The sequence below is a fragment of the Oratosquilla oratoria genome, chromosome 16, assembly GCF_046742065.1.
Source record: "Oratosquilla oratoria isolate Oo_2021 chromosome 16, ASM4674206v1, whole genome shotgun sequence".
Lineage (NCBI taxonomy): Eukaryota > Metazoa > Arthropoda > Malacostraca > Stomatopoda > Squillidae > Oratosquilla > Oratosquilla oratoria.
Window position 1 is genome coordinate 53,703,367 of NC_134792.1, and position 14,355 is coordinate 53,717,721.

Consider the following 14,355-nt stretch of genomic DNA (forward strand, 5'->3'; position numbering starts at 1 on the left):
TAGCGAGGTCCAGCAGTCTCCCTGATAGAAACGCTACTGAGTCATGTTTAATGTCAGGCACACATGCTAAGAATATAAACATGAGTTATGGACATTTTAAATGCGATACATTAACCGAGTTATGTACTTGACGGATTTACCTAGCAGTAGTCAGGTACATACATATACCAAAGGCTTTTTTCCCCTTACACGGGGGGTAGCCAAAAAGAAAAAGGCATAGAAACCACTCCCACCCATTTCATTTCCCATATATTCCAGGGAAATATAAGACCTCGTTCAATCCAAATATATATTATGACTTTGGCTATTTTAATGATAAAATCATCCTCTTTGTACAACAACATGCTTAGATTTATATTGTGGCCCAAAGATTGTGTAATGTGACAGGAGTCCATAAAGTTTCTCCCTTCGACTGAATTGGCTGTCACCGTTTTCCTTGTGTTGTCCCATTTAGTTGCGTAGCCAGTGTCTCTCGCATCTACACGAACCGCGATTGGGCAGTCTGCCTGTTCTGACGCTGTGCTTTTGCAGTACTTTTTCTCTTTACTTATAGTATAGTTAGTATATGTGTTATAGTATAGTAGTTCTACTCTTTATAGTATAAGTAATAATTATCCCCTATGTAACGTATGTAGTACTTAGTCCCTATATAGTACTTGGTTTGTGTATGTAGTCTGCGTAGACATTACGTAATCGCTCTACTTGCGTCGTTATGTGGTGATTGGTTTGACACCACCAACACCATCACCACTAGTTGCTACTAGAGATTGATACTAGACAGTAATACTAGTCGATACTAGTTTTCATCATCGAATCGCGCGCTGGGCCCTTCTCGAGCCAGATAATGTTCTGCTGAATTTGCAGTTCTGAAATGGACACGTGATAAGATGTTTACGAAAGGGGCACGTGTCCTCATTGGCCATTTGTACCAATCAGAGAGATTCTTAACCAATCATAATTAGTTGTATGAGGAGCTTATATCATTCAAAGCTTTCTTCCTAGCAAGCAATAGTGTAAATTTCAGTCTTGAGTCTTCTCTCTTAAGAAATTAACCCAGTGTCAAGTTCAGTCTGCTCGGACACCCAAAAGTATTCAGTTCAAAGTTGTCAGAGCTCTAAACTATTACCAGAGTCAAAGTCATATATCAGTTCATGAAAAAAGTACATATCTGAGAGCGAAGTATTTGTTCGTTGAGCGCTCTCAGAGATTAGCTGTCACAGTTGGAACTACAGCCAGGATGTTTTAAGGTCTGTACAATCGAATCTCCCTTCTTAAAAACAGGAACAACGTTTGCTTGCCTCCAAGCAGTAGGCACAAAACCAGTGTCTATTGATTTATTAAATATTTCAGTTAATTGGTCGCAGATTTCAAATTTACACTCCTATAGCATTCTCGGAAAATTTTCGTCTGGACCTGGGGATTTTGTAGCTTTAAGTCTTTCAATCTGCTTGACTACTTCTACTTTACGAATGCTGATATTAGATATACTACTTTCTTCATCCCCTCTGAAAATCGGATCGCAGTCAGGTACTTTATCTAACCTCTCATTAGTAAACACCGATAGAAAATAACTGTTAAACTCCTCACTCATTTTTTCCTCCGATTCTATCATGACATTTTCATCGTTTTTAATCGGTCCTATTCTTTCTTTATTTTTTGTTCTAGAGATGAAAGAAACCCTTTGGGTTGGATCTTACTTGACTAGCAACCTTAATTTCATAATTACGTTTCGCTGTAGTTTAGTAGTGCCCCATATACGCACTCAGCTTTGGCGCTGTTGCCATATCTATATTCCATAAGAATTCGTGTATTTTGTATAACGTTACCTCTAATTATTTTGCATGCAGGTTCCTTACTTATGTACAAATGTTTCACTTAACCACACTGTTGACTGGTGACTCAATCCACCACACATGTGTTATTTGAACCCCAGATTTAATTTCGTATTTGCTTGCTCTGCTTGCACGGACGCCTAACTTAACCTCCATTTCCACAAGGGGAATTTTTCATGGCGAAGATTTTATCTGTCTGAGAGTTCGACAGTGATGATATTGAATTATTTACAAACGTGAGAAAGCCCCCACAATATTCTTATGTAAAAGGAGAACATGAAGGTTTTTAAGACTAATCTTCCCTTGTAAATGAACCAAGATCGGACAAGCTTTCACTAATAAAATAAAATTGAAAATTCATATCTAAACTGTTATCAGGACAGTTTCAATGAAATTGAGTATTCAAATATTTCTAAATCCATCTCAGCTTTCAACACCGTGCATGTTCCTTATTCACCTCAATATGGAGTGTGCATCTCGTGTATGAGTTGATTCACTTTATCCCCTGCTCCTGAGCAGGATAGACTCCAGATATTTCTTCTTTATCAGTGATTCTTTTCTTACTGACAAACTTCATCCTCTCCCCGTCCTCCGTAATATCGCATACTTATCTTTCGTTGCTATTTTCATGGTCACTGCTCATAAGAATTAAAAAATACATATATGCCTCCCTTCGGAGACCAGGCAGCATTAGATTCTCTTAAAACTTTCGTTTCTCTCACTCTCTCGCTCTCTCTCTCTCTCTCTCTCTCTCTCTCTCTCTCTCTCTCTCTCTCTCTCTCTCCTGTACAACTGCCTTTTGCACGAGACCACGCTATCATTCTTTCCTTTCACTGGAAAGTGCTGGAAATCTCTTCAACCTGATGCTTTTTTACCTGTCTCTAACTTCGACATTTCCCCCACACCGAGCCTCTCTCACATACTGTACACACACATATACATATGTATATATATATATATATATATACATACATATATATATATACAGTATATATATATATATATATATATATATATGTACACATACATATATACTTATATATATATATATATAAAAGCGTAATACTTTAGCTTACTGTCCAAAGTAAATTGGTTAACCTGAACGCGTTTTCTCACCTCTGTTGCTTCTTCAGTGGTAGCTGGACGAATGAACATTTTGGTAAGGCATGGGAACTTACTCCATCAATTGGAGGTTTCTAATTGGCTGGCAGCTTGCTGGGCTATGCTGCCCTCTCATTGATTGTTGCCCTTTGACGTCATCATTCTCTCTTAGTCCACCAAGCGTGAGGACTTTCTAACACGAGGGAGAGTTTGTAATTCCCGCAATTATATATTCAGGTCGGGAGTTACTTCCTTTATGACAAGAGCTCCAAGAATAGTTTATTCTTCCTAGGTCTTGAATTGTTGCCATTACTCCTGCATTGTACACTTGAACTTCTCTTTATTTAGGGTTGTCTGGTGGGCTGTTGTGTTTGTAGGGGTTTCTGTCGTGGTAGGACAACCGACGCGACAAGTTTGTTGTGGTCATGCATATATAGCTTTAACTGTGAGTTGCATTCCCCAAGTTTACACGCATACCTATATGTTACTTGGGATTTTTGAAAGTCGCTGTCGGTCTGCCCAATATTGATTTTGAAATAATAAAAGGGACTTCTTATTCTGATTGTAGATGACTTTATATACTTCCGACTGTTCATCAATGGGTTAAACATTTCTCACGGTGATTTGCTGCATGATTCTTTTTCTTCTGTGTAGGCAGTAGAGAAGAATGATTATATATATATATATATATATATATATATATATATATATATATATATATATAATATATATATATATAATATATATATATATATATATATATATATATATATATATATATATATTCTTTAGTATTAGTTCCCCAGTTATTAGAACGGCATCTGTCACTGTGTCATTCATCTCGGATTTTTAGCAACTATCTCAAAATCCTTGTTTACAGATTCAGCCCCGTGTCTTTTTTCCCAGTCACTGTGGTGACTAAGGAGACTTTTAATGTAGGCACTGATGGTTGAGGCTTTGTATCTTTGGGGATATTCGTTGATTCCTTTAAGGCAGTGTCCTGAGTTAGATGCTTTCACTTGACGGACGTGGGGAAAGCACCTTCGTCTCTTTGTTTCAGCGATACATCCATAAAAGGAAGGAGTCTATTAATACTCTGTTTAGTGATAAAGTTGAGTACAGAATCTTCTGCCAGACGCTGTTGTTGCAATTCAGTTTTAACAAATAAGATCTAACTTTTTTCTAGGTTACTATAGATCTCTTCTTTGATACTGCCTATAAAAAAGGTTCACATAAAATACCCCCAAATGGTGATTCCAGTTCTGCCCCATCAAAATTACAGTATTTGATTCCTGTAGGAAGCAAGAAAGAGGTTTCTTTGTTGCAGCATTCCAGTAGGCTTCGCATCACTGTCTGAAATTATCTTCAGAGTGGAAAGAAAAAGCGAACGTAGTCTATAAGATCGTCTGGTATCAGTTAGATTGAATACTGAATCCTCGATCAGTGTGAATCGAAATAGGTTCCATACACCTAACCGTGACGCTGTGGAAGATATTTCCCTTAGGTGAATAAAATCGCCTGGTGACAGTTAGAATGAGTACTAAAATCATAAAGCGCAGCAAAGGAGAAAATAAGATCTTTATCAAAAGAAACGCCATGGGAGGGCAGAGACTTTATTGTGACGACATTTCTGTGTAAAACTTAAGCGAAACGTCGCGTCGTCACAATGAAGTCCTCTTATGGTATTCTGGTTGATTCGTCGTCATCTGACCATCTCATACAAAATATCCTTTCCTCGCGATGCCAACTTGGTGACGAATATGAACAACATAGAGGTCTCGCTATGGGTAGTCCTTTAAGTGCAGTGATGGCCTGTCTATATATGGAGTTATTAGAAAAAGAAAACTTTATCAGAATCAATGGTAGGGGATCACACTGGTTTAGATATGTAGACGACGTCCTCGCAATCATCCCCGAAAACACCAATGTAAATAATAAAGTGAGAATGCTTAACGCGGTCAACAGCGATATTCAGTTCACCGTAGAAGAGGAACAAAACGGACAATTGCCCTTCCTAGATACGTTAATACGACGAGTGGGAAAAACTGTAACTTTCTCAGTATACAGAAAGGAAACAAAGAGGATTTAGTACATTACTTCTCCGCACATGATGATAGGACAAAGAGTGGTATAGTAATAGGATTTTTTCTCAGGGCACTACGAATCTGTAGTAATGAATACCTAGAAGACGAATTTGATTACATTATGAAAACCTTTGACAAACTTGGATATCCAGAGGGAATGTTGAAAAGAACAAAAAGAAAAGCAATAAATATTTACAATCGCGGAAAGAGAGAAATGATAAAAATAATACAAATTTTATATCAGTACCTGGCTCAGAAACGTCACCAATAATAGACAAATATTTAACAAAATCAGGTATAAACATAGCTAAAATAACTAACAAGAGGATAGGTGATTTAATAAAGACTTCTGAAAAGAGAACCAATTCCGAAAACAGCGTCGTATACAAAATCCCTTGCAATAGTTGCTCAATGGCTTATTTTGGCGAATCGTCAAGAGGATTAGAAAAAAGAATTTATGAACATAAAAACGACATAAAAGCACATAGGACATCTAATTCTTTAGTAGTTCATGCGGAAAATTTCGACCATTTACCAAACTGGAGAGAAGCTGAAGTGCTACATAAAGGTTTTGATAAATTCACTAGAAGAATTGTTGAATCAGCATATATTTCAACTAATAGTTCATCGAATCATCGAGGAGGGTTTATCAATTTAGCTAAAGAAACTAGTATTTTAATTCTAAAACACGCCAGAAAAACGACCTTTCCCAAGTGTCCGAAAAGATAATTAGATTTAGTACATAAACTTCAATTGCAGTTCTACATACACTCTCTGAAGAAGTTCTACGCGAACGAAACGTTAGGGTTCCGAGCCTTCCCCTGTGTCTATGTTCTCCATCATCCAAATATATATATATATATATATATATATATATATATATATATATATATATTTGCAGAAACCACCGGGAAATTGAAAAAACAGATACCGAACGTTTTCGTCTATTTAGACATTTTCAAAGGTACAAAAAAGCAATACAGAAAGAAACAATAAATACACAAGAAGACAAGGATACTCGGAGAGGTCCCATGTTAAATTTTATCACACACAATTTTGTCAATAATAAAATTGTCCAATTTAAATAAACCCAAACTCAAGTTCATGTTATTTCCAAAATTTCTTTTTATAAAACAAGATTCAATAATATTTCTTTCTATAATATTATTACAAGAACTAATTATTTTAGAATTTCCCCAGTCAATATTATGACCATAATCCCTTTGGTGGACAAATAATCCACTGGACACTTGCCCCGTTCTAATACTATATTTATGTTGGCCTATTCTTTTTTCTAAGCCTTTGCCTGTTTGGCCTATATAAATAAAATCACAATTTTTACATGGTATATTATAAATACATCCTTCTTTACTTCTTGGGGAATTTTTAATTAACAGACTCTTAATGTTGTTATTATTTTTGAATACTATCTGGATACCAAATTTTTCAAAAATGCTAGGAAGATGGATTAAATTTTCGTGGTACGGAATTGTTAGCATATTTTTATAACTAAATGGTTTGACCTGCGACGTATTAAGAAAACATTTCCTGGCTTTGATTTTTGTTTTATCAATAAGATGTTTTGGATATTTTAAATTTTCTCCAATGTCATAGATGAATTGTATTTCTTGATCCAAGAACTCAGGGGAACAAATTCTATAAGCTCTCAGGAACATTGAAGAAAAAACTGACAGCTTGGATTTTTGACTGTGATACGAGTAAAAATGAATGTACGAGAGGACATTGGTCGGCTTCCTGTAAACGTCAAATTTAAAGTATCTTCCACATCGGTAAATACTTACATCTAAAAATGGTAACATATTATTTTCTTCAACCTCTACTGTGAATTTAATGGAATGCACCAGATTATTCAAATCTGACAAAAAAGTATCCAAATATTGATCATTAGGCCAAATGCATAATATGTCGTCAACATACCTGTACCAAACTGCATTAATTGGAAGAATGTTTGGTAATAACTCTCTTTCAAAAATCTCCATATACAAATTGCTAAGAATTGGAGACAGACAGTTCCCCATGGCCATACCAAATGTTTGAGTATAAAAGTTTCCATTAAATTCAAACTTAGAGTCTATTACACATAATTTGATTAAACTAATAATAGTATGAGCAGGGAGTGTAAAATCATGTTTCTTTAATTCTTTTTCTAGAAATCCTAACAAATCTAAAACCGGGACTCGGGTGAATAAACTTTTAATATCGAAACTAACCAACTTAAAATCAAATTTTGAAATTATGTCCAAGCAGCTTTTCGGTTAAGTCAACATTATCTTTGATATGAGAGTGGGAAATTGTCCCAACAAGAGGACTAAGAAGAGACACTAACCATTTTGACAACTTATATGTGCAAGACCCAATAGAACAAGTAATGGGCCTAACTGGATTATTAACTTTATGAGTTTTAATTAGACCATACATGTATGGAAGTGACGGAGATATAGTAACACATTTTTTTATCAGTTCGTCGTTACCTTTTAAAATTGTTTTAAGCTTCTTATTAAATTCACTATTAACATTTTCTAGAGGGTTCTTGCTCAATTTAACATATGTCTCTTCATCACTTAGTAATATTTCCATTTTTTCTAAGTAATCCTTTTTGTTCATGATGACTAAGCAATTACTTTTATCCGCCTTTGTGATGTGTAGATCTTTATCCTTCTTTAAATTATTAAAAGTAGTGAAGAAACGTTTAGGAACACTTGGAGGGCATGGCGTGGATAAAGCATGGTACACAAAACCCTTACAAATATTAATATCTTGATTTGAAACATCACTATATTTTTCCAAATTGCAAAAACTCTTAGCAATATCTACATAGTTCACCTGCTGATTATTGGCAACGAATTTCAAACCATATCCTAGAGCACATTTCGCGTCGTCACTCAAAGCTTTGTCCGATAAATTAAGAACAAAATTAGGGTTGGCATCCTTATTCCAACCACTATTATTAATCAAATGTTTCAACTTCTTTTTAAGTTTAACATCTACTTTATGGCAAACGAACCTTAATTTAGCATATATGTAATCTAATAATTTCACTTTCCACTGGTTTGGAATAGAATTTTGAAAAACTACTTTCTTTTCTTTTGTGATATAAAATGATTCCTTCACTTCAATCTTCATAATATCTATATGCTTTTGCAAAATAATCCTTTCAAAATCCTCAAAAGGTTTTTGGCGTAGACTCAACAATCGATTGTTGAGAATAGATTTGGGCATAACTTGTTCGTCTAAACAATTCTTCAGAAATTTAAGGCGAAGCTTCACTTTATGGGACTTGATCAGAGAAGAGCACAATGAAGAAACAATAGGTGTAAGTCCAGGAGAGTATGAAGAAAATTCTCGGAGATGGCGCGTGGTATCCATTATGCAAAGAAATCACAAAACACACGTGATAAAATATTTTTGCAGAAACCACCGGGAAATTGAAAAAAACAGATACCGAACGTTTTCGTCTATTTAGACATTTTCAAAGGTACAAAAAAGCAATACAGAAAGAAACAATAAATACACAAGAAGACAAGGATACTCGGAGAGGTCCCATGTTACATTTTATCACACACAATTTTGTCAATAATAAAATTGTCCAATTTAAATAAACCCAAACTCAAGTTCATGTTATTTCCAAAATTTATTTTTATAAAACAAGATTCAATAATATTTCTTTCTATAATATTATTACAAGAACTAATTATTTTAGAATTTCCCCAGTCAATATTATGACCATAATCCCTTTGGTGGACAAATAATCCACTGGACACTTGCCCCGTTCTAATACTATATTTATGTTGGCCTATTCTTTTTTCTAAGCCTTTGCCTGTTTGGCCTATATAAATAAAATCACAATTTTTACATGGTATATTATAAATACATCCTTCTTTACTTTTTGGGGAATTTTTAATTAACAGACTCTTAATTGGAGAAAATTTAAAATATCCAAAACATCTTATTGATAAAACAAAAATCAAAGCCAGGAAATGTTTTCTTAATACGTCGCAGGTCAAACCATTTAGTTATAAAAATATGCTAACAATTCCGTACCACGAAAATTTAATCCATCTTCCTAGCATTTTTGAAAAATTTGGTATCCAGATAGTATTCAAAAATAATAACAACATTAAGAGTCTGTTAATTAAAAATTCCCCAAGAAGTAAAGAAGGATGTATTTATAATATACCATGTAAAAATTGTGATTTTATTTATATAGGCCAAACAGGCAAAGGCTTAGAAAAAAGAATAGGCCAACATAAATATAGTATTAGAACGGGGCAAGTGTCCAGTGGATTATTTGTCCACCAAAGGGATTATGGTCATAATATTGACTGGGGAAATTCTAAAATAATTAGTTCTTGTAATAATATTATAGAAAGAAATATTATTGAATCTTGTTTTATAAAAATAAATTTTGGAAATAACATGAACTTGAGTTTGGGTTTATTTAAATTGGACAATTTTATTATTGACAAAATTGTGTGTGATAAAATATAACATGGGACCTCTCCGAGTATCCTTGTCTTCTTGTGTATTTATTGTTTCTTTCTGTATTGCTTTTTTGTACCTTTGAAAATGTCTAAATAGACGAAAACGTTCGGTATCTGTTTTTTCAATTTCCCGGTGGTTTCTGCAAAAATATTTTATCACGTGTGTTTTGTGATTTCTTTGCATATATATATATATATATATATATATATATATATATATATATATATCGAAGTTTGAATATACAAATATACAGTCTGTCTTTGTATGAATCTGCAGTCGTCTCACTATCTCTTCCACACTCTCACCCTCACCGCCCTCCCTTTTTTCTTCTTACAATATATTTTTCTTTCTCCTGGCCATATACCAACATTCAGTATTTTGTTAGCATTAGCCAAAGCTTCAATCCTTTGCGGGGTTGCGTAAACCTATAACCATATGTAATCAACTATACGATATGTCACACCATTTCTTTGTCGTCCTGTTGCTCTCTTATATTTTCGAAGTTTCGCTGCGATTTTCAGGGATCTTTAAACTAATATATGATTTTGAAAGTTTGAAAACTCTTTAGAAAATAAATCTGAAAAAATATCAAGAAATAAGTTTTCAAACAGCAAAATTCTTATGTATTCTCAGAAGAAATGTAAGCAACTTTTTAAGTTCAAGATTCAAACATATATCCTACAGCGAAAAGAAACAAATTACACTCAGGGAAATAAAAAATTTGGAATAGACATTTGTTTAAGCAATTCTGTGGTTGAAAAATACGACAGACGCACACATTCCGGCATCACGCGCTAAACACCAACCTGTAGGCGGTGAAGTTTGTTTTATGACAATTTTGATTATCATCAGGTAATCTGATTCAGCCAAGGGACACATTCCTCCAGCCCTTCAAAATTTGTGGTCATTCTCGATTAAATCGTAATTGCGGGTTTTCCTGCGATGTAATCCACTTTTTTTTTAGGCAAGGCCATGCCTATGTTCCGTTGATACTGACTAGGTGAAGTTTTTTTTTATGTTTCTGAGCAGTTTGTATTTTAATTATCAGGTTCCGTTGAGAAAAGGGGATTTTTTTTATCGTTTCTCTCTCTCTCTCTCTCTCTCTCTCTCTCGTTATTGACTGCACTCTTCCAATATCAGTTCTCACACAATACCTGCCACTCGAAAGAGATTTGGCGAGATAATTATCGGAGAGATCACAAGCATGGTTAGGAAGGTCGAAACAATGTTTCACTCGACACCGAATACCCATCATAAATGTTGACTTCCAAATATCATCAGTAAAATATTTAATCAGGAAAAAGACGGGGTTATTCAGTAAATACAACCTTGCTATTTTGAAAGTGCATTCGTCATGAAACATTTATAAATCACACGGACTGGGAAATGTTGGTTCTTATGATTCAGCATCACACACCATCACTACCAAAATATTTTTTTTGTTTTGTTTTGCCAATATTGCTATCTTCATCATCTCGACACTCGTCGTTTATCATGATTTTCATCCCTGGAGCTTGCATCACTGAAAAACGCGTTGAATTGTCCTGGTGATCCACATTCCCCTTCCAGATAGAGACGACCAGACTTTTTTTAATCAGAGAGAATGGCACCGGACTCTCAAACGGCAAACACCACCACATGCAGCTAAAGAATCACGACATCAGCTTATTCACATTCTGTCACTTCACTCAGAGAGGGCAGAGTTTCATTTGCCATTGGAATGGCAGATGCCACTTGAACACCAGCCACAGATAGATCCTCTGAGGAGGATGTGGATCAGCCACAAATAATTGTTCGAAATACTTGGCCCAGCGTGGATACGCCCCTCCAGTTCTAACACAGGACCCCCATCTACTGCTCAGGCGGTGCTCACCTGAATCACAGATTTGGAGCGGAGTTTCTTCGGTGCTTGATGATGAGGTCTGAGGTCATTCGCACTGAGGTGACTCTCGACGGTCTAAACTATTTCGCATAGTATACCAGCCATTCACCCCGTATGTCGTTCTGCCTACGTAGCATGATGGAGTCTGTATTTTAAGGGGTTTGTAAACAAATGATCTAATCTCTTCTTATATCTTATCAGCCAGAGTAAGGATGATTCTAATTGCCTTGCTATTCTCTCATCTTTTCTTATATACTGTATGTGTGTGTATATATATATATATATATATATATATATATATATGCAAAGTAGACCACTTGGAAAAAAGAAACTAACGAAGCAGAGCGCTTTCGTATATTACATCTTCAGTGCAACAAGTGTTGCACTGAAGATGTAATATACGAAAGCGCTCCGCTTCGTTAGTTTCTTTTTTCCAAGTGGTCTACTTTGCATAAGTGAACACACGTACCCGTGTTCTTATTATTATTATTATTATTATTATTATATATATATATATATATATGTATGTATGTATATATATATATTTAAAATATGACAAATGCAACTGAAGGCCGAGGAAGTATACGAGGAATAATGGAAGCTTTGTGATCAAGACCCTAAGGGTCGAAACGTTAAGGCAGTAAACATTCTTCCATTATCCCTCGTATACTTCCTCCGCCTTCAATTATATATATATATATATATATATATATATATATATATATATATATATATATATATATATATAATGTATATATATATATATATATTCACTGGATGACCATGCCTTCATTGCGTATTCCATTCTGGAGCATATCAGATTTTAATTTTCTTTTTTGTCACGTCTCCAATAATATGATGAAATGCCATTCTTATATTCATTAACAGTTTATATGTCTCCCGCTATTCTCTTTATGTTTTTTCGGTGATAGATCATCCCTGATTAAGACTCCCAGATCCTTTTCCTCTTTTACTCTTGTGATTGTTTCATCTTCCAGTACATAACTCCATGACGGTCTCTTCTTGTTCTGACCAATTTCTAAAAATTTGCATCTCTTGGCATTGCATTTCATCCTTCGCTCCTGGCTTCACAAAATTTATGTTGGTCTCCCTATTCTCATGATCTTGGCATCATCAGCGAATAACTTGGTGTAGGTTCCTATTCCAGTGTTATGCGATGTACAAGGTGCCAAGGTGGCAATAAGTTGGAGGAAGTGGATAGTTTTAACTATTTAGGGTCACGAGTAGCAAGGAATGGAGGTGGAGGTAAATTGTAGAATGAGGAAAGAAAGTAAACATATTGGGGGTTAAAAATATTATGAGAAATAGCTATTTGGGAGTAGATACAAAGATCATATGAAGTGGTAATTGTACGAGTACACACCAAACTGTATCCTGTGGAAACTTGGAATTAAAGGGAGGCAAAAAGGATAAATTTATATGTATTTGATATAAAGTGTTTATGAAGTATGGTGGGGAGTTACGAGGATGGATAGAGTGATCAATGAGGAGGTGAGGAGGAAAGTGGGGGTGGAAAAGTGAGCTGGTACATAAGGAAAATGAAAGAATACTGGGACGGTTTGGACATACGGAGAGTATAAATGACAGAAGGAGAAAGACTACCAAAAAGAGTGTGGAAAGCAAAGGTGGATGGAGTGAACTTGAGGGGAAGACCGAAAATGAGATGGATGGATGGGGTAAAGGACGCCTTGTGTAAAAGGGGAATGTCTGTTGAGCAGGGAAGAGAGGAGGCAAAGGATAGATATAAATGGAGAATGGTTAATGGACGGTGATTTGACTTCTCGGATTTCTCATCGTCTTCTCTATTCTTGCATGAGTAAACGAGGAGGGTGGTCGCATGTTAATGAAGCGACTGCTCCTGCTGTGGATGTGCTGTGTCTTGCTGCATTTCCTATGGCCCTGAGAGTGGGCGGGAGTCAGGGTTCATCCACGAGGAAGTAAGATGAAAAGGCGACAAATTGTCGTGCTCTTTGTTTACGAATAAATATGAATAAATATAAGTAAATGGTAGCTGTAGCCAAGATAACCAGAATAACAAGGAACACGAACAAACGTATGTACAAGAAATCATCACTTCACATTTGGTGGTGAAAGAGACTAATGTTTCCTAAGTATGTGGCTTTTATTATTATGTGATATTAATATAAATTCAAATATAGAGTGAATTACTGTGATGTGTCTAGTATCAACCTCTAGTAGCAACTAGTGGTGATGGCGTTGATGGTGTCAAACCAATCACCACAAAATTGATGGGAGGAATATGGGTGGGAATGCCTAGCTACCTCCCTTATTAAGGGGAGGAAACCTTTGGTACACACACACACACACACACACACACACACACACACACACACACACACACACACACACACACATATATATATATATATGTGTGTGTGTGTGTGTGCTTTCGTTGCTGTGACGACTCTTTTAGCTTTTATTTTGTCCTACTTTAGACGATCTCATCAGTTTAGGAAGTGTCTTGCTACATTGCTTCTGACTCAGGGCAGTGGGAGTGATACAGAGATGACCCGTCATTCATGAGGAACTAAGATGAGAGGGAGGGAGGGAGGGTGGTGGATGGGAGTGGAGTGGGTGGGAGTAGGTACGTGGCTTTGTCTTTGGTTACCTCCCTTATAAGGGGGAAAATATCTTGGTGTATAGATAGATAGGAGTTGGGGCTAGGACCTCAATGAAGGCGTTATTTTGTCTCGATTGTATTCCTCCCTAGAAAAAAAAAATAAAAATAAAACAGATATAAGACGTCACTCGCCTGTACATTATAGTGTATTGTTTATATACATGCAATCAACATTTTTAGGTACTTTAATGACTTCCCCTACGAAGCAGAATCACGGAGTAATCTTTTACGATAGTAGGTTAATCTCCACGTAAAGAAAAATACTGATTACTGTCCTATCTTTCCGTTACC

At 35.6% G+C, this 14,355-nt stretch overlaps 1 protein-coding gene across 2 annotated transcripts in view; it reads right to left on the reverse strand.

The window, feature by feature from the left end:
- Nucleotides 1-11,517, reverse strand: part of LOC143034019 (sialin-like) — a 26,974-nt gene extending 15,457 nt beyond the window's left edge. Inside the window, exon 1 of one of the 2 annotated variants that reach the window (XM_076199859.1) lies at nucleotides 11,394-11,517. The gene's annotated coding sequence lies outside the window, so the exon portion shown is untranslated. Of the gene's footprint in view, nucleotides 1-2,948; nucleotides 3,013-11,393 lie in introns of those variants that run through there. The other variant, XM_076199858.1, reaches the window with a different exon arrangement.
- Between the last annotated feature and the right edge of the window lie 2,838 nt (nucleotides 11,518-14,355).